Consider the following 21,205-nt stretch of genomic DNA (forward strand, 5'->3'; position numbering starts at 1 on the left):
ATCTATCTCATGCATATTGACTATGAATATCCTGAAAAGCTTGCCTGTTGTGTCTCTTGAGGACCGGAGTTGGCTATCTCTGATCTAGCCCTTACAATTCCTTTACTCCCTCAGAGATACCCTGTATTTATCCCATGCTTTCTTGAATTCAGATACCATTTTTGCCTCTGCCACCTTCACTGGGCAGCTGTGCCATGCATCCACTACCCTCTCTGTAAAGCAATATTTCCTAAGATTACTCCTGAGTCTACCCCATTTCACCTTCATCTCATGAAACCTTGTTCTATAGCCTCCTTTCAATCGAGAGAGGCTAGCCTCCTATGCATGGAAACCTTTGAGATGTTTAAATGCCTCTATCATATCTTCCCAATCTCACCTTTCCTCTACAGTGTACATATTTAGATCTCTGAATCTATCCCCATATGCTTTAAAATGAAGACAATTGACTATTTTAGTAGTCACCCTCTGGACCAACTCCATCCTGTTTATATCCTTTTGAAGGTGCAGTCTCCAGAATTGTACACAATATTCCAAGTGAGATCTCACCAGGGACCTACACAGGGGCAATATCACCTCCCTTTTTCTGCTGACCATTCCTTTCTCTATACAGCCAAGCATCTTTTTGGCTTTTGCCATCACTTTATCCACCTGTTTGGCCACCTGAAGATCATCAGATACCAATCACTTCCAGATCCCGCTCCTCTTTTGTGGCCTAGAAGAATTTCACCTCCAATACTGTACCTCTCCCTTGGGTTTTGCAGCCCAAATGCATTGCTCTGCATTTTTTAGCATTAAATCTTAGCTGCCATTCCTCGAGATTTGCTAGATCCCCCCTCAAATTTTCCACACCTTGCTTGCTATCTACCCTGTTGCAGATTTTGGTATTTTCGGCAAAAAGACAAACCTCTCCCAATAATCCTTCCACTATGTTGCTCACAAAAATGTGGAATAGAACCGGTCCCCTGATATTCTTTTAATTTAGTGTTGAATATTCTGGAATAAAAGGAGAACACCTTTTATTATGGTTGCACTACCTGTTTCTAAAATACTTCCTTCCTTGAGTTTGCTCACCAGCTATTCATTGTTTCAATGTGTCTGCGCAATAACTGCCTGGGGATCTGATTAGGATCAGCTCAGCATCTCTTTGATTTACACAGATTCATAGCTTCTTTCAGAAACTGCCAGGAATGAATTTAAAAAACAACAAAAAATGTGGTCTTTTCTTGATTTTGTTTAACTGATGAGAAATTATGTCTTTCCTATTGCTGTTTTAATATTCTAAAAGTTATCTTAAAAGAAATAATTTTACTTGGGTTCATGTAGTCATCTCTAAGTGTAAGCAATGCGAATCCCTTGTTGTTATGGTGGGGCGAACCCCGTAGGCCTTCACCAACAGCTGGCAGAGGTTTGCTGGCAAGAGTAAACCTCTACCCCTTTCCCTCTGCGGGGAAAGGGGCTTCACCTATACCAGCCCCTTTCCCCGCAGGTTGAGCGCTTGGGTTTCGGGGCCCAGCAGGACTAAGGCAAGAGTCTCTAATGAGAACAATGTAGGTGGTGGTCTAGGGCCAGGCAAGGGTCAGAGGCATGCAGCAAGCAAGGAAAGTCAGAGTCCAGGCAAGGAATAAGTGACAGGTGGCAATCAAGAGTAGTCAGAGTCCAGGCAAGGGTCAGATCCAAGAGTGAGTCTGCAGGGAAGACATGGAAGAGGAGGACTGACACAACAGGGTGAGCTGAATATGATGAGGCAAGGCTGCGCTGGACGAGGCAGGAAACAGGAAGGCAGAATACAGAACACAGGAAGCTGGAACACAGGAAGTAGCAACATGCTCTACACACAGGAAGCAGGGGGCCCGTTGCTGAGGCGAAGTTAGGAAGTCTGGAGATCCCTCATATAGGGCTGAGGCTACTGAAGTCATTGGTGGGTGCCATGGGCTTTTCCTGCTGCAGACCCTTTAAATGGCAAGAGGTCGGGCACGCGCACACCTAAGGAGGACCAGATGAGGTGGTGGTGGAGTCCGGCACCATGTGAGGGGAGCCTGGTGGCATCGTGCCACGACCGTGAGACCCAGCTTACTGTTGGCAGCATCAGGGGTAAGGGCGCCAACAGTAACACCAAGCAACAACCATGAGAGAACTGTTAAATCGCAAAGAATCCAGTTTTCTTTTCCCTAGGACTGAGCAACTGTTAGAAATCTGTACTACAATTGAAGAAACCTCTAGCACTCCTTCATTGTCTCAGTGCCATAATCCTTTCTTGTGCATCGAGGGGTATTTTTCTTTCTTTCTTTTTTTGCAATTTTTTTTCTGTGGGATTTTCTAGTGGGTCTTCTTAAATGTGTGCCTAAATCCTATCTCTGCAGTGTCTGCCTATCTTCTCCACTAGATGACACCCTAGTGCTTCATCTGGAACACCTCTGCTGCTTTTTATATGTGAGGCACAGAAACCCTGGGGAATATCAAGCAGATGGATGGAATAGGGCATTTTATTTCTAGGAGTCAATCGATGACATCATAACTCAGACTGTGCAGTGCCACTGGTGACTTATCTCGTCATTCTGAAATGAGTGTACAGTAAGTGGGAAGGTTATTATACCCTCAGGCAATCATGCCTCTAACTCTCTCTGTCTCTGCTGGGTAAAATAAAGCTAGAGCCAATGCTCTTCTCTCATCTAAGAGTATTTATACCAGTGTCCATATTTTATCCTGAAAATCTCTGGCACTTTTACCCTATGTGCTCAGCATTTTGCAGGCATCCGCAGTGTTCCTAGTACCTGAGGGCCCACCTAATGTGCCTGGGCCAATTGCATATCTAGCAGATCTCCAGTGTATCATTAGAAGGCCACCAAAGAGCATGCTGGTTCAAAACGTAGCAGCCCGCATTATCACGGGCTGGAGAGTGCATGACAGAATTACACCTGTCCTTGCACAACTGCACTGGCTGTCTATTAAAGACAGGATATTACAGTTTAAGATCCCATGTCCAGCCTTTAAGGGGATAACTCTGGAGCACTGCACAAAAGTTAGCTGGCAAATACATACAGAAATTACAGCAATTATCAAAGTGCTTGTCGGTATCTTCCGGGTCCTACATAATGGTCTTCACAGGGAGCTTCACTGACTGAACCCTCTTAGAAGGAATTATGCCTAAATAATACAAAGCAGAGGGCATTTAAGTGTATAGTTCCAACTTCCTCTGCAGCTTCACAGGCTAAAGGCTTACTTGGCATTCAGAAAGAGGCTAAAAAACGATTTGTACTACGTAGCATTGAATTCTAATTGATCCTGGTACTATCATTTTTTTGTAGGTTATCGCTGCCTATATGATGGAGGAAAGGGTCTTAGTGAATTACATTGGTTTTTAATCGCGCGGATTAGGTTTTCATCCATTTTAGTTTTAATTTTCTTATGGTGGCTTACCTTTCATATTTTATTTTTTCTATCTTAATTATATGTAGTGTCTGTTTTGTTTTGGTTCATTCTATTATTTATTAATTTTAACTGTAATTTTTGGTTACATGTCTCACCACATGGTTGGATAGGTGAGAAATGTCACTAAATAAAATAAAATAAATGCAGGTTCAATGCTTCGTGCTATTGCTGTGATTATTTGGTAAGACCAAGCCATCCCTGTTTTTTTTTTAATCCTTTACTGATAAAGTACTGCACTCTCGCCTTCCATCTTCCCAGATAAGTGCAGCAATCAGAATGCACTTTATCACAGTGTGGTCTGGGGTTAAGTACTAAGCCTGAGCACTGATGCTCAGATTCTTTTACATAATCACAACCCTGTGGACCTTTACAGACAACAGGAAAAGAAACTGTTCCATGAACCAAAAGAAATGTTTTCAGACAGAGGACTGGATCAAACACATGGTTGCCTACATTCTCAGCAAATGCAAACCACAAACTGAGACTCAGATACCAGAAATCCTAGGCATTTTGAAATGCTTTTTGCAAGCAATCTATAGATTTCTCTTGGGGCTGGATAAAAGACATAAAAAGGCACATGTGCTGCTGACATGTCCATCTGTTTGTTCATCATAGTAGTTTATACATCAGCAGGTGAGCAGGACTAGTCACTTTCAGAGCTCTGTTAATACACATACATAAAATGGCATTTATGCATGTAACTTAAAAAAACAAACAAAAAACCAGTGGAAATGAATGGGACTTTGAGAATGAAATTCCCAAAAAACACTCAAAACAAAAAAGAACCAAACTGAATTTTTTTTCATTGCACTATGCATTTTTTTTTTGTTGCATTGGCAGAGCACTGTGAAGAAACTCCAACAGTACCTAAATACAGCTGGCACTGACTCAATCTCATAGGCACTGATATTTGTTAAAGGAACACTGCCAGGGTTGGTCTACTGGGAAAAAGAAAAGTGAGAGAATATTGCTCTTGGTATCCTAATGTTCCTTTTATTTCAGTTTAGTGATTCTATGATGGGGTATACAAGCCCATCACTGATAGAAGTGATTTTAATTCAGTTCAGAAGGAAAACCTGGAAAGTGGACACATAGGGAAAGCACCAGGTAACAGTATTCTGTGTATATACAATACTCATTCTGCCTGACAACATTCCTGGGGTGTAATTCCCAAAAGTGAGAGAACCAGGACTCTGACCTGCACACAGAATTAATCAACCTGAGTTGAGAACCAGCTGTGGCTAATTAATCCCCTTTAGAAATGGAGCAGTTTGGAGCCTTGTCAAACCAGTTAGGATTTCAGACCTTGGAGAGTCAAGGCTTGAACTCTGGTTGCCATGAAATGAAAGGGAACAAAAGCTTTTTCTTGAGGTTAGCCCAGTGACTCAGTGGTACTGCTATGTAGCTGAATCTTCAAGTCAGGTCTTCCATTGCCTGGGTCAGCTGGGGCTGAGGATGGATGCTGTAATGGCAGTGTTCACAATCTCTGAGGGTAGGGATTCATGGTGTTGTGGATGACGTGAGCGTGAGCCCCTTTTGCCACAGCAGTTGGCGCAACCTTGTGGGCGGAGCCCAATGTCTGTGCCAACAGCTGGTGAAAGTCTTTATGTGGGCCAGGCTAGGACAGAGTACAAGACAGTCCAAGAGTCAGGACAGGCAGCCAGAAAGGCATAGTCAAAGCTCAAGGCTTAGGTCAGATCCAGGAGGCAAGCAAGGAACTAAGAAGGGTCAGAACTAGTGAGACCAGACCGAAGGACAGGACACAGGGGAACAGGAATGACAAGACCAGAGACTACCATGGCAAGGTTCTGGGGTGTGGACAAAACTGACACGAGGAGACAGTCAGGGCCAGGCAGAAAGACAAGCAGGACAGGGCAAGGCAGAAGGCAAGGCTGAAGACCAGGCTGGAATGAGCCTGGAACAAGGTAAGGCTGAAGACCAGGCTTGAGCGAGACTGGAGCAAGGCAACACTGAAGACCAGACCAAGAAGTCAAGGAGGAGGACCAGGCTGGAGAGAGGCAAGGCCAAAAACCAGGTTGATGAGACAAGGCTGGAAACCAGGCTTGCGAGGCAAGACAGGCAACTAGGCTGGAGTGAGGCAAGGCTAAAGACCAGGTTGATGAGGCAAGACTGATGAGACAAGGTTGGAAACCAGGCTGACGAGGCAAGGAACCACACAGGGTACCTATTTGCTGAGGTGAGGAAGTGAGGTCTGAGAGGTCCTCTTATAGGGCCGAAGATCCTGATGTCATTGAGAGGCACCAGGGCTCCTTCCCGTTGTGGACCCAATATAGCAGGGGTTGTCAGATGCCTGTGCACCTAAAGAGGAGAGTGCGATAGCCATGGCAACATCCCGGGCCGCAGGTTACAGCTGCAGCCATCGGGGTGTGTGCAGCTCATGGGGCCATCCCATGAGCAGCAAATGTAACACATGGTCATTATGCAAAGGTAACACCTCATAGCCAAATTCAAGGCTCGTGACTGCAAGGTTCCAGAGGGAGACTTGATACATGTTCCCCAGCCAAAAGACTGTCACTGCAGTAATCAGACTAGGTACTTTTTGTAGGGGGAAAGAGGTTTATAAAATAAGGGGAATAGTTATTTATTTATATGTTATTTGTATTCCACCAATCCATAGAAGGTTTTCTGTGGAAATCCCCAGTTAGTTGCAAATGAAAGCTCATGGTCCCAGAATCCCATCATTTTAAGGGTTGCTGTATAGCTAAGGGATTAAGATAATGGTGGTCTGTCCCCCTGCTTCACCAGGCAATTTCTAGTTTATGTTTTACAGATGGCTAATCACAGCTATCCCAGAAAAGATATCTGGGCACTATGGGTTTGGTTTGGTTTGGGCCTAGACCTTCACTCGGGTATGCAAAATTTCATCTGCTTCCCAGGACTAATCTCAAAATAGATAAAGCAATGGAGCCGAATGGGCTACAGCCAGGGTTTTAAAACAAAGGTTCTGGCAGCTCCTCTAGCTGACAATGTCAAAGCTTTTTGTGTATTGTTGGGAGTAGTTCTAGGGAACTGGAGACAGATGGATGTAGTTCCTCTTCACAAAAGTGGAAATAAGGAGAAGGCTGGGAACTACTGGCCGGTTAGTCTGACCTCTGGGGTGAGTACATTAAGGGAGTCACTGCTATAAAAGAGGATAGTGCAGTTTCTGGAATTTGATGCATTGCAAGATCTGAAGCAGCATGGTTTTACCAGAGGTAGGTTTTTTTTCTGACAAATCTCATCAATCTCTTTCAATGGGTGACCAGAGATTTGGATCAGGGGAGAGTGGGAGATGTAGTGTACATGGATTTAGTAAGGCTTTTGACATAGTTCCACATAGATTTGTAAATCAACTGAGCACCCTTGGTATGGGTTCTAAAATGACTGAGTTGGAAACTTGTTAAGTGCGAAGAGACAAAAGGTAACGATAAATGTATTTCACTCCAAAGAAACGGGCATTACTAATTGTGTGCTACAGGGATCAGTCCTGGAAGAGGTGAAGATATGTACAATATCTCAATTCAGTAAAGCATGGGGGAGGTACATGAGATCTCTGAGGCAGTAGCAGGGTTTGTAGTGTTGTAGTTTGTGTGGATGGGCAAACTAGATAGGCTATATGGTCTTTTTCTGCCGTCACATTTTTCTGTTTGGGGCTGTAGCCCTCCCATTCAATTAGGTGTCCGAATTTGTAATGGCTCCTTTTATGACAGATTATGTTGAGAAAGCAAAAGTAATGAAAAAGATAGTGTCACAACTTACATCTTGCTGATATGGACACCAAACAACATGGTTTTGCAAGGAAAAAATCCTGTGAAATTTGATTGAGTTCTTTAATGAAGTGATAAAATAGGTGGATCCGGAAGATACTTTAGACATTCCCTATCTGATATTAAGTAAGACTATTGGAACCTTTCTACACAGAAGATTGGTAAGCAAGCTGGATAGGATGGGAGTAGTCCACTAAGTTGCAAACTGGGTAAGGAACAGGTTGAGTGGCAAGGCAAAGGAAGAGTAATTTTATAAATGCCCACATAGCAGTAAAGTGTGTTTGTACATTGTAAGAACATAAGAACATGCCATACTGGGTCAGACCAAGGGTCCAACAAGCCCAGCATCCTGTTTCCAACAGTGGCCAATCCAGGCCATAAGAACCTGGCAAATACCCCAAAATTAAGTCTATTCCATGTTACTGTTGCTAGTAATAGCAGTGGCTATTCTAAGTCAACTTAATTAATAGCAGGTAATGGACTTAACCAAGGATTTTCAAAGCAAATTTATGACATAAGTTCACTTTGAAAATTTGCAGGTAAGTGGCCAGGTATGCACAGAGAATGATTCATGTAAAGTTACACCTCCTCTTTGGAGGGCATAGCTTGTATGCAAACACTTACGCATATAGGGGCAGATTTTTAAAGGAGTGTGCGCGGGGTACATTTGTGCCTGCTACCCGGCGCGCACAAATGTACACCCGATTTTATAACATGAGTGCGCTGCCACGCGCATGTTATAAAATCCAGGGTCGGCACGCGCAAGGGGGTGCACACTTGTGCACCTTGCGTGCGCCGAGCCCTAGGGGAGGCCCGATGGCTTTCTCCGTTCCCTCCGAGCCCTCCAAAATTGGAGCAGCCTCGGAGGGAACTTTCCTTTCGCTCCCTTCCCCTATCTAACCCACTCCCCAGCCCTACCTAATTCCCCCCCAACCTTTGTTCTCTAAGTTACACCTGCCCAAGGATCGCATGCCCACGGCCCCGCCCCCTTCCCGCCCCTTTTTCAAAGCCCCGGGACAAACGCGCGTCCCAGGGCTTGCGCGTGCCACCAAGCCTATGCAAAATAGGCTCGGCACATGCAGGGGCAGGTTTTCGGGGTTACATGCATAACCCTTTGAAAATCTACCCCATAGTGTTTTGGTTTTTTTTTTAAATCAAAAAGTGTGTGTCAATTCTGCCCTAACTCCATTCCTCGGATTGCCTCTGCTAAGTTCACGTGTGAGACTAGGTTCTGAAATTACTTTTATAAGAACAAAACTCCAGCCAATTTTTGTAACAGCTATTTATATGCATAAAACCCAGGTTTTTTGTGCGTTACTAGCTTTGAAAATTCAGCCCAGAAAATAGTGGGAAATGGAGTTGTTACTACTGTCACTGCCCGACGTCTCCACTCCGCCCTCCTTACCTCTTTGGCGACTCCTCCCGCGGTTGATGGACGTCTGGGTACCGCGACGTCTGCTTGCCATCCTCTCCAGCGTCCCCAGTCCGGCTTGGGCGCTGCATCCCACCATGTTGTTCAGCTGCCATAGGGCGCGTGTGCCGCGCGGCCCTGCTTCTTATTCCTTCTTTGGCACGAACCTCAGGGGTGTCCCCCTGTGATGACATCACGCATCCCGGATACAAAAGCCTACTCTGTTTGCTAGCTAATCGAGTTAGCAAGGTGAAGGGACTCCTTACGGATGGGATTCGCTCTCCGTACCTATCTACTCTGCCTCTCCTTAATTGGACTTACCATATCGGAGAACCCGCTCCTCGGGGGCCTCTCTCTTTTCTTTTAGGTCGCTGTCTGGAACCGGTACTCGCTCCCCGAGGGCCCATGTTCCCGGACTCGCTGCCTGAGCTCACTTCTGCTTGGAAGAAACCGCTGCCTACACCATCAGTGAGTTACCATCTATATTCTCTCAGAGCTGTTCCCTGGAACCAGGTACTCGCTCCTCAAGGGCCTGCCTCTATTCCAGCTTCTGAGTTACCTTCCGGGAGAAACCGCTGTGTGAGTAATCAACCAACGAGGCTCTATACCAGAACCCTGTGTATGCTCCACTGTACTCACTATCTCAGTTTCTCTCCACTACAGCACAGCTATTGAGGGATCGCTGTTCCAGTGTCCTGAGGGACTACAAGCCCAGCCGGGCTTCATCTCTACTCACTACTGCCACCTCTGGTGGCTTCTCAAATCTGTTTAATAAAAGATAATTCTGTGTTGTGTGTCCTAAAGCTGAGCCTGACCTGTGGCCCCTCATGGGACTTCCCCCCGTGGGCGTGGTCATCTGCCACAGGAGTCCAGTCTGGTGAAGATGAAACAAAAAATCGGGCATCCCAAACTCAGTACTAGGACTAGCTTCTTCAAAATCTTTATTAGAGACATTGCAGAGGAACTTGAGGGAAAAGTATACCTGTTTGCAGATAATACAGAAATCTGTAGCAGAGAAAACATGCCAGAAGAGGTGAAAATAATGAAAGCAGACTTGAAAAAAAAGGAATGAAAGATCAAGCCTTCAGAAAATAAACCTCAATGCTAAAATATGTAAAATCATGTATTTTGGATGCAAAACTTCATTAGCCACATATCAATTGAAAACCATAAGGTTCATATTCAAAAGCATTTAGCCGGCTAACTCTGAAGTTAGGGGCATTCTGGGGGTGTAAATGTGAGGAGTTGAGTTAGCCAGCTAAGTCCAACTCCTAACTCTGATATTCAAAGTTAGCCAGATGACTTAGCTGCCTAAGGGGGTTTTCCAAGCCACGTTATGGGCTTTTCGCATGCGAAAAACACCATATCGCATGGTGCAATGCTAATTTAGAAAAGGGGAGGAGTTTGGGGTGGGCTGGCTTCACAATTTGGACTCTCTACCTGAGTAACCTCAAGCTTGAGAACATTGTACAAATCTCATCTTTGTTTGAGTTTCCTCACTCCGAAGGTCATCAAATCTTCACAAGAGTGTACTGTTCTGTTCGTATGTCTCACTCTGAATGTCAAAGTGGCCCCTAACCCCTACACTACTTCCTAAACCTCACCTCAAGTTCCTAGGTGGGTCTCCCATAGAGGTATAAATACCTAACTACTATGAGGGCCTTATAGCTAGGCTCGTGCTCTCTCTCTCCCCCTCCCCCTCCCCCCCCCCCCCCCCCCAGTGGTTGTAGGTAGGAATTATAACAATTGTGGCACTTATTGCACTGCAAAGTGTGAAAAAGTTATCGCACGCTGCGGTAATACCTATGTGAAGTGCTAAGTGCACTTTGTGATAAATAAGCCATAAAAGCGCACTTTGTGATAAATAAGCTATTACCATAAAACACACCCCCTCTTCCTATCACATGCAATAGTTTGATGAATCGTTGCCTAAATGTAGTTGGGCAAAATGTGGCTATACTATTGAATATACCTCTAAAGTTAGCCAGATACGTTTACCTGTCTAACTTTTCTATTTGGAATTTATCTGAATATAGACCTCTGTCTATGTAGAAAAAGATCTAGGGATAACCATTTCAAAAGACTTAAATATGGCTCGTCAATTCCTATTTAGAGAGCATATTACTCCAGTGTCCCAGCCGTTTTTAAGCTATAAAATGTGTTTTAATATTATGTGCATGTTATTGCACACCGCTTATTATTCTTGTTTATATAGGTGTTATAAAAAAAACCTGGCAAATAAATAATGAAATAAAACAACTGAGATAGTTGATAGCATGCTTGGTTGCATAAGCAAATGTATCAACTGTATGAAAAAGGAAGTAATACTGCCTTTATAAAGGTCACTAGTGAGAACCTACCTCAAGTACTGTATTCACTTTTGGAGACCAGACCTGCATAAGTATTGAGATGACAGAAGTCAATCACAAAAGCCTACCACAACTGTATAAGGCCTACAACACAAACCTTAGAAAAAGAGACTTAACATGCTCAAAATACACACATTGTGGGAAAGAAAGGAAAAGGAAGGAAATGAAAGTAACATTCAAATATCTGTCAGGCTTCAATGAAATAAAGAAAGATGGAATTTTCTATAGAAAAGGAAATTCAATAAAAAGAGGTCATGATCTGAAGTTGCTCAGAGAAAACATGAGAAAATATCTCTTTATTGAGAAGGTAGTAGAAGTCTGGAACAGCCTACTTGGCAGAGGTAGTGACAACCAAAACTGTGTCTGAATTCAAATATTTCTGGGATATAGAGGTCGATGGTAGGAACAAGATTAGAAGGTTACAATATTGCAAGTAATCCATCCTTCACTCCCTCTAGAACAGAGACAAGGGGAAAGGTGATAAAGGGGAAAACAAGATGCAGATGGAGGAAGCATGAGCAGATGACACTCATAGTTAGGCCACAGGATAGCTTGCTGAGTACCAATAGCCTGTATCTTCCCAGAAATCAATTGGGTTGCTGCTGGCATATTACAGTGGCCAGCTCTTGTCCAGCAATACCATGGAGGCATAGGAAACTGGATGTTAGGGAAATAGCCTCACTAGTTTTGGTAGGTGCTTGGTGATGGGACATGATAAGGTGGGAGGGCCTGGATGTTTGATTAAGTTTGGAAATGTGTATGTTTATTTACCCAAGAAGGTAGACAACCAAAGAGGACAACAAAATATGACTCAAATAAAGAAGCAATATCCTATAAGTGGTCAAGCTCATATGCTGGCAACCGAGACCAGTGTAGTAGTGTAGTGGTCTTCATCAATCATTATCTACTATGTTACCATGTTACTATCACTACTGCAGCCATGTCTTGATGAAGAGTTTTTGATACGTCTCTATGAGTTCACATTATATTAGGTCAAATAGCTGGCATAGTGGGCATCACGTGTCAAGGAACACAACTAGTAAGTTCATTAGTGATAAGCTTTATACCTGAGCTGATATACTTTTCCAAAAAGACAAATCCTGCTGAAGTAGTACTCTAAATTTGATTTTCAGTTCAAAACAAGGGTTCTATATGGACTACTAGTCATTCTAACTCCAACTGGTAGCATTTTCAACTACCTTACAAATACTAATAATTAGGTAGAGTTTTTAGTACTGAGTGGTTGTTTCACGTTCCTATTTGCATCTCCTAATAAATTCATTTCTGTTCTCAGAATCCTGACCTTTGTCTGATATTTCACTCCTGAGATTTTACAGGACTCAGATTCTTTTAACCTCAGGAACTTGAGATGTCCTTGAGCTGCTGTATTTGGAGCAGATTCTTCTTCCCTTTTGTATGTGCAGCTCTGCCCTGTAGGCCGTTGGCTCTGGTCCTTTGCACACCAATTTTTCCTGCCTGCACATAGAGCAGGTTCCCTCCAGATCACTGCCTCTCTTCCTCAGAGCATAAAAGCCTCTGAAGCTTTCTCACTGAGTGCCCATTTATATATCCTGGATCCAATCGCATGGTGGAGGAGGTGGGGGATCTCACTTCGGTGGTGTTACTGGGACATAGCACTACTTAACTACAGGGTTATACCATTGTTTGCTGAAGTGTGTAGAGGAAATGGGTTTTTTTAAATACACTGATTTAAATGTCAAAGTTAAGTTTCCAGAAAGTTCTTGAACCTGTAAACAGGCTACATAAGTCATTTACATAAACCTTGGAGGGGAGAAGGTGAGGTATTTTTCTGATGGAAGAGGGTTATTGTTTTTGGTGTAGATTTGAATGAGAATTCTAGTGTGGGAAGGTGCAAGGGCCTAACTTTTATTTACAGTTTTAGGGCTACATGGCAAATTGAATTAAAAAAATAAATGTGGAAAAACTGCAAGTAGCTTTCCTTCTATAAATTGGCCATAGCACAGCTTCTGAACAAGGCCACAATTTCCTGCAACTTCTGGGAGGGAAAAATATTCCACAGGAAATAAACATGCAGTTCCTTTTGTATTGCAGCAGTGTGAATATGTAAATCAAAGCAACAGGACAGGCTTATCCCTTTGAGTTAGTTGATAATGAGCTGCAGTCAAGTCCCAGCTGCAACCACAGTAACCCTGTCAGTGCCCCTTTAACTAGAAAAGAGAAGGAAAAACAGGATTACCATGGATTGTGCCTAATGAAGCCAGCTGTGAGGGAGATCGGAAAGCTTTGCTTAGAATACCAATGCAATGGTTTATTTATTGATGTGCTGGCAGATGTAGCCTGTTCTTATTTTTGTTTGATTTCTGAAACAGAAATTCTTATGGGAACTGATCTCAGACATGACAATTCTGACATGAAAAAAAAAAAAAACAACCAGTCCAGGCAGAAAGGCAGAGACTGCTCCCCTATATATTGTAAGCCTCAGTCATCCTGACCCTGTCCTTCTGTGGGGAGAGGGGAGAATCATCCTCATCCTCTATTTATTATGTGCTTTTCCAGCTATCAGAGCTCAAAGTGTTATAAGACGTCAAGATCTTCATCAAAGTACATTCAGTTAGAGCATATTCACAAAACACATCTAAGATAAAGCACAATGGGTGACAGCATGAGCACAGTATGTACATTCTGGTCAAATCCTGCAGCAAGAATCCATTTGCACAAATCTTTTTATCTCCATTACTGTTTGCTCCACTATCTGAAACAAAACAGTGGAGAGACTCAACTTTGATAGTAGCTGGAGCTCCTGGACTCCAGCAAAGTAACTGGGCACAAAAAAAAAAAGAAAGAAAGAAAAAAAAGAAAAAAAAACAAGAAATCTCTTTTCTGGACTTCAGAGGACAAAAACAATAGTCATGGTAAAATCCTTCGCTTGACCTCAGTTTGAAAAGACAGTTTCATAAGATAATTCTAGCCCAAAGATAGAGATCATTTCGATCTGTCTGGTCCAAAATCCTTGACCCAGGGAAGAAGGCTGACAACAAACTGTAACATTCACTATCTTATTAAACAAGGTCAAAGAAATAGTAGGGTCAGTCTAACCTCTGCGGGACGGCACTATGGTTCAGAGCTGTCTCTTGCATCCTGTACATAATGCATTCAAGCCCTGATCTCTAGAAAGAAGGCATGACCATGGCAGAGATACAGATGTGATTATACCACTTAGGACCGTTTTAAATCTCATCTGTCAGCAGATGTTGGCCATGTATAAGAACTTTATCCTCCCTCTGGTAGAGTCAGCACAAACCACCAGTTCTCTTGGCTGATGTGACTTTTTCAAATACATAGCATACATGACACATAGTAATTGAAACAATGTGAATCCACCTCTAAGGTTTTTGAGATTTTACGAAGATATCTGCTAGACCTCTCAACATTGTTAATTGTTTTGGACAGATAAGCAATCATGTTAATCTAAGATCTGGTAAGTGATGGAACTCAGTGGCAACAAATACTGGGACTGATGCAAAAAGGTGCACTCAGCATAGTTGCACAGTTAACCCTCAGCTGTTGTGCAAACTCTACTGCTAGTGCAGCTAGGAGTATTGCGTACAAAAATATCTGCCCAATATCGTGCACTTAACTTAGCTCCTTCGCATGGAAATTCCATGCTAATGATGGCATTAGATACAGAAAGGTTTTAGATTTTGCCCTGTTTTCTTAATGCTGGAAACTTAACTCCTAGTCCACAGTGGAATAAAGTTTTCAGGGCTGATGTTAGTCTATGGTGGAAGCTGAAGTTCTGGTGCCAGGACCTTCACTTGGGATTTCATGCATAGAAAATATGCTTTCCACACAAAAAGCATGTTTTTCATCCATTTATTATATATGCTTTATGTGTGCAAAACATGCTTTTTGCACTGAAAACATTTTTGTGCACATAAATATTTTGGGGTAGATTTTAAAAACTGGCGCGCACATGGACACGCGATTTTATAACATGTGCGCGCCGGGGTCAGCACACGCAAAGGGGTGCACATTTGTGCAATCTGCATGCGCCGATGCCCATGGCCTTCCGCAGTTCCCTCCCAGTCCACTCTAATTTAGGAGCGGCTTGGGAGGGAACTTTCCTACCCCCTATACTAACCTTCCTACCCCTTCCTGCCCCCTAGCCCTATCCTAACCCCCCCCCCCCCCCCGCAAACCTTTGTCTTACCATTTGCTCCTGCCTTAGGGCAGGAGCACGTTGCGTGCGCCTGCACCCCGCCGGCACACAATCCCCCGACACAGCGACAATTGGCCTCTGTGCCGGGCGCCTCTAGCCATGCCCCCCGGACTGCCCCATCCTGCCCCCTCCCCGTCCCTTTCCTGAGGCCCCGGGATTTACACATGTCCCAGGGATTTGTGTGTGTGGCCGGACCTTTGAAAATTGGCCTGGCGCGCGTAAGCCCGGGATTTATGTGCGTAAGGTTTTGAAAATTTACCCCTTTCTGTGCAGAAAACATGGTTTATGGTCACAAATCATTTTCCATTCATAAAATATGATTTCTGCAGTACAACAAATGCGTTCTGTGCAGAAAGAGGGGAATTTCAAAGCCTGACATGCGCATCAATTGGGAGATGTGAGAAAAAAAATCGGGCTCGTGCACACCAACCATATTTTAAAAAGCACCCAGACACACGCGTAAAGCTGCAGTGAGCACATCTCGAAAGTTTTCAAAAAGGGGGTGGGGTGTGGGTGTGGTCTGGGCAGGGCATGGGTGTTTGAAGGCGTGAATCAGAGATGTGCGCATAAATACTTACGCGACCTGGTGTACGCCAAGGTTCCCCTGCCTTATAACTTTACTTCTGCTATGGATGCCGTGTAAGGTAAAATTGAAAGAAAATTAGGCAGATCTGTGGGGTTTTAAGGGTCGGGGCTAACTGGGGGGAGTGAAGTATATCAAACCAGGAGGGGTTAGAGGACCTCTCTCTTAACAGGGTGACCTGGAGATGAACTGGTAAAACTGGGAATGGCGTCGGTAGAATTTAAGCGGTAGAAGCAGGATTTGTGTGTACATGCATGTGTCCACTTAAAATCTTGCACACACACGGGTGCAGCCAAGCTACTTTATAATGTGTGTGCATCTGTTATAAAATGGCTGTGACCCTGAGCATGCAAACATGTGCCTGTTTGAAAGTTACCGTCAAAGCTTTTTGTGCACATAAATCTTGTTTTATGCATGGAAAAGGTGATTTGTGCATATAAACCATGTTTCTGTGCATAAACGTGTGCCTTTTTGTGCATACATTTTCGGCTTTGTGTGCATTTTTCAACCCCCAATGCATTAACATACCATTAGCTTACTGCATCAGGAGTTAAAAATAATCAGCTTGTGCTTTAGGAAACTCTGCTGAATTCAGCAACACAGTTTTAATGTTCAACTTTAAGTATATGTGAAAACAGAGGTACTTTGTTTTTATCTGATATACAGGACTCTTATCAAGAGCCTTGTACCAGAGGCACAGAATGGGAGACATTTTAAAAACTAGTTACACCTTTCCTCAATGCATTGCAACTGTAAGTTCTGTAGTACAGCAGCAGAGTGTGAGAGTATCTTCTTAAATCAGCCGGGATATGTAAACAAGAAATGAATGGAACATTTTTCTCTTTTTATGCATTACTAAAATATGCACTTCTTACATTGCACACAGTCGGCGATTCAGCATTTTTACGGAGGTTTTATGAAGGCTCTCTAGAGAAAGATATCACAAGTCTCAAAGAGAGACACCGTTAAAGAAATAATACTTCTCCCCTCAACCCACTATGCACGTACACACACACACACACAAGAAAACATTCTTTCTTCCAATAACATGTATTACTGGAAGAAGTTCCTTTGGGTGGTTCCTTTATTATCATAAAAGAAACTCTACAGTTTACAAGTGCTGTGGGACTTTTATGCCTTCTGCCCCTCAACACACCTAGTCACAGGTATGCTTTGCTGAATGTGTCACATCTTTGATAAAGGTGGGCGGGATGTGGGGAAGGGTTTAAATGTTAGGAGCACTGAATTTTATTAATATATGCGTGTAATTAATTATAATATTGCTGAGTTCTATGCAGTGAGTTTTGTGCAATTATGATGTTTTAATGCTGTAATTTGCCTCCATTGGATTGTAAAAGTGGATGATAAATGAAAATAAATGCAAAAACATTAACTGAAATAAGCAAATCAATAAACTTGGAAATAAGATCACTCAAAATGTGAAAGGAGGAGACAAAAGTGTCTGTAAGTGAGTAATAAGCAAGACTGATTAACACAATCTCTTTCAGTCCCTCATCTCCAAGAGTATTTTTAAAATTCACTACATCAAGACTTTTAGTGAGGTCCCAAGTAACTATCCAGGTTGAGTCTTTAAACATCTGACAAGTATGTTGGTCAATATTCATGCTGAACAGCCTGTAAAGGTTTTATGGGTAATCTCTTATTTGTTTAATTTCAGTTAGTAAAATTTCTTACCTTTTTTTCCATAAGTGATAAAAATGGGATACAGCTAAAATATAAATAGAATTCAATAACATAAAAATACAGTCACAGACTTATACAACCATCTCAAAAGACACTTAAAATACCTTCATAGATAACATCAATCAACCCCAATAAAAACCCTAAAAATTAAAGCACCATAACTATTACCTACTGAATAGGGCTTTAAATTAAAATTGTGGAGGATCGGTGATTAAAACCCTAAGGTAAGTAAAACAAATACTTGTATAAAAATGGAAAAAAGGAAAACATCTGTAAAGCTACTGTATGTACAATAATGCTCATGGTATGGGAAATAAAGTCTCAAATCTAGAGGTAGCCATGAAAGAAGCTGACTTGGATAAGGTGGCTGTCACGGAGACTTGGTACACAGAAAACCATGACTAGGATAGACTTACTATATACCAGGCTGCAATCTGTTCAGGAAGCACCAGGTAAGAAGGAAGGGAGGAGATGTGGCACGATATATAAAAAATAACATTAAAGCAATGGAATTGCAGGGCTTATAAACTAAGGAGGAGGCACTGTGGGTTAAGCTGGAAAGAGGAAATGGAACATCTGTTTATACAGGTGTAATATACAGACCTCCATCACAGACAGAAGAAATGGATACAGATTTAAGGGTATTCACAAAATTGCTATGAAAGGGGAACTGCTATTGCTAGGGGATTTCAATCTGCTGGATGTTGATTGGGAGATCCTGGATTCTTTGCAGGGATAATAGTTCAGTCAACTGTATTTAAAACCCACATGGGAGGGAGTGATACTGGACCTGGTGCTTACAAATGTGGACAGTATCTCTGATGTTGTAGTGGACAATCATCTGGGATCCATTGATCTTTGGATGGTGTGGTTCAGTATTAGAGCATAGGAGGTGAAGAATTTTTCAAAGACGAAGGTCCTAAATTTCAGGAATACTAACTTTGTTAAAATGGGAAAGTACCTCAAGAAGTCATTAACTAGATGGGAACATCTAGAGGAAGAAGAAGAGCAGTGAGAAAAACTAAAATAATAAGGGCAATTAATCTTTTTGTCAGAAAAAAAATAAAGGAAAGAGAAAAAAAAGAGGCTGCTATGGTTTTCTAAAGAGGTAGCTGAAAACATAGGGCTGGATTTTCACAAGGTAACGCACGCCGGGCCTATTTTCAAAAGGCCCGGTGACGCGCATAAAGTCCCGGGACGCGTGTAAGTCCCGGGGCATTACAAAATGGGCGGTCCGGGGGCGGGGCAGTCTGGAGCGGGGCAGGGGCGAGGCCAGAGGCCTCTGCATGGCCGCTGGGCCGGGGATCATGTGCTGGCAGTCAGCCAGCACGCGCAACTTACTTCAGCCCCAGGGCTGAAGTAAGTTTTAAAACAAAAAAAAGAAATCAACAAAGGTAGGGGGGAAAGGGTAGGGGAGGTAGGGGAAGGGTAAGGAAGGTGGGGTGGGGGGGTAGGGAAGTTCCCTCCTAGGCCGCTCTGATTTCAGAGCGGCCTGGGAGGGAACGGCAGAAGGCAGCTCGACTCAGAGCAGGCTCGGCGCTCGCAAAGTGCACAATTATTGTGCGCGCTGACCCCGGATTTTATAACATGCTCCGTGGTCTAGTTCAACATTTTTGTCAGCGATATTGTGGAAGAATTGTAAGGAAAGGTCAAAATCTACAAAAAGGTAGACAGCCAGGAAGGTGTGGAAAATATGAGAAGGGATCTAGCAAAGCTTGAGGAATGGTCTATCTAGGGTCTAGCAGCTAAGATTCAATGCTATAAAATATACAGTTTACGAATTTAGGATGCAAAAACCCAAGGAGAGGTACAGTATTGGATGTGAAATTCTTTTAAGCACAAAAGAAGAGCCAATCTGGGGATGATTATATCTGGTGATCTTAAGGTGACCACAGCTAACCATACATCTGGATAAATTGATGGCATAAGCCAGAATGATGCTTGGGTACATAGGAAGAGGAATAGTTAGCCGAAAAAGGGAGGTAATATTGCCCCTGTATAGGTCCTAGTAAGACTTTATTTGGAATATTGTGTGCAGTTTTGGAGACCATACCTTCAAAAGGATATAAACCCATATGGAGTTGGTCCAGTGGGTGATCTTCGTTCTAAAGCATATAGGGACAGGCTTAAAGATCTAAACAAGAATATCCTAGAGAAAAGGTGATATAGGAGAGATATGATTGAGACATTTAAATACTTCCAAGGTTTCCATGAACAGGAGGGGGGGCCTCTTTCAAAGAAAGGGAGACTCTAGAATGAGGGTTCACAGTAAGAGGGTGAAGTGTAATCTTAGGAAATAGTGGGGTGAGGTGTAATCTTAGGAAATAGTGGAGAGAATAGTGAATGCATGAAACAGCCTCCCAGTTGAGGTGGTGGAGACAAGAAGAGTACCTGATTGGAAGAAAGCATGGGATAAATAGAGGGGATCTCTAAGAGGGTGATGGAAACTATAAAGCTAAATTAGTTGGCTGGATAAGCAGATTAGATGAGCCATATGATCTTTTGCTGTGATCACGTTTCTATGTTTTCTCTGTTTTCTTTTTTATTACTACTACTACCAATTATCACTTCAATATTGCTTCCTGACATAAGTAACGATGTACAAAAACACATAAGAAACAGTCTCTGCTCAGTAGAGCTTATAATGTAATCAAGACAAACATTCAGGGCAAACTTGGTAATTTCATTTATTAAGGAAATGGTTAAAATCAATAAGGTTGTGAGTGGGATAATCAGGGGTTACAAGTAGCTTCGTAAAAGTGGGGTTTTAGATTGGATTTGAATAGGGACAGAGAGGGAACATGACACACTTACTCAGAATATCTGTTCTAAGCTAACGGTGCAGCAAGAAGGAAAGCACAGAGGCAAGAGCTGATGGTAGAGGAGGACATAAATAGGTGCGACTTGCCCAATGAATGGAGTTCACGAGGAGGGGAGTAGGGAGAGATAAGAGGATGGATAAGGGGCTAATGTGGTGAGTTGAGATGAGGAGTTATATGGGTGAAGCGACTTTGTTGAAAGGTAAGTTACATATCTGAATTTTGGATAGATTGTAGTCGATAGAATTGATTCACTGAGAGACCTATGAGGATTAGTTTCCACTAGTCTAAGCAGGATGTGATGAGAAAGTGGAACCCTAACCCAGATTCCATAAAATAGCTAACCATTATAATTAAACAAAAATGTCCTATTAAAACAGAGATATGAATCTACTAAAATAACCATAACAACACTAGATGCCTGCTATAATAAATATGAATCTCTATGGTTAACCAGAGATACAATCTCGATAAAGGAACATAAGAACATGCTAGGGATGTGAATCGTTTTTTGACGATTTAAAATATCGTCCGATATATTTTAAATCGTCAAAAATCGTTAGAGCCGCAATACAATAACAATTCCCCCGATTTATCGTTAAAAAATTGTAAATCGGGGGAAGGGGGAGGGGAAGGGGGAGGGCGGGGAAAACCGGCACACTAAAACAACCCTAAAAATCACCCCGACCCTTTAAAATAAATCCCCCACCCTCCCGAACCCCCCCAAAATGCCTTAAATTACCTGGGGTCCAGAGGAAGGGTCCCGGTGTGATCTTTTACTCTCGGTCTTCCGTGCGTTGTAGAAATGGCGCCGGCGCTACCTTTGACCTGTCAGGTCAAAGGTAGCGCCGGTGCCATTTTGTTTTTTTGTCCCCCGACGTCAGGAGCGTAGGAGATCGCTCCCGGACCCCCGCTGGACCCC

This window comes from Rhinatrema bivittatum, chromosome 3 (assembly GCF_901001135.1).
Source record: "Rhinatrema bivittatum chromosome 3, aRhiBiv1.1, whole genome shotgun sequence".
NCBI classification, from domain to species: Eukaryota; Metazoa; Chordata; class Amphibia; order Gymnophiona; family Rhinatrematidae; genus Rhinatrema; species Rhinatrema bivittatum.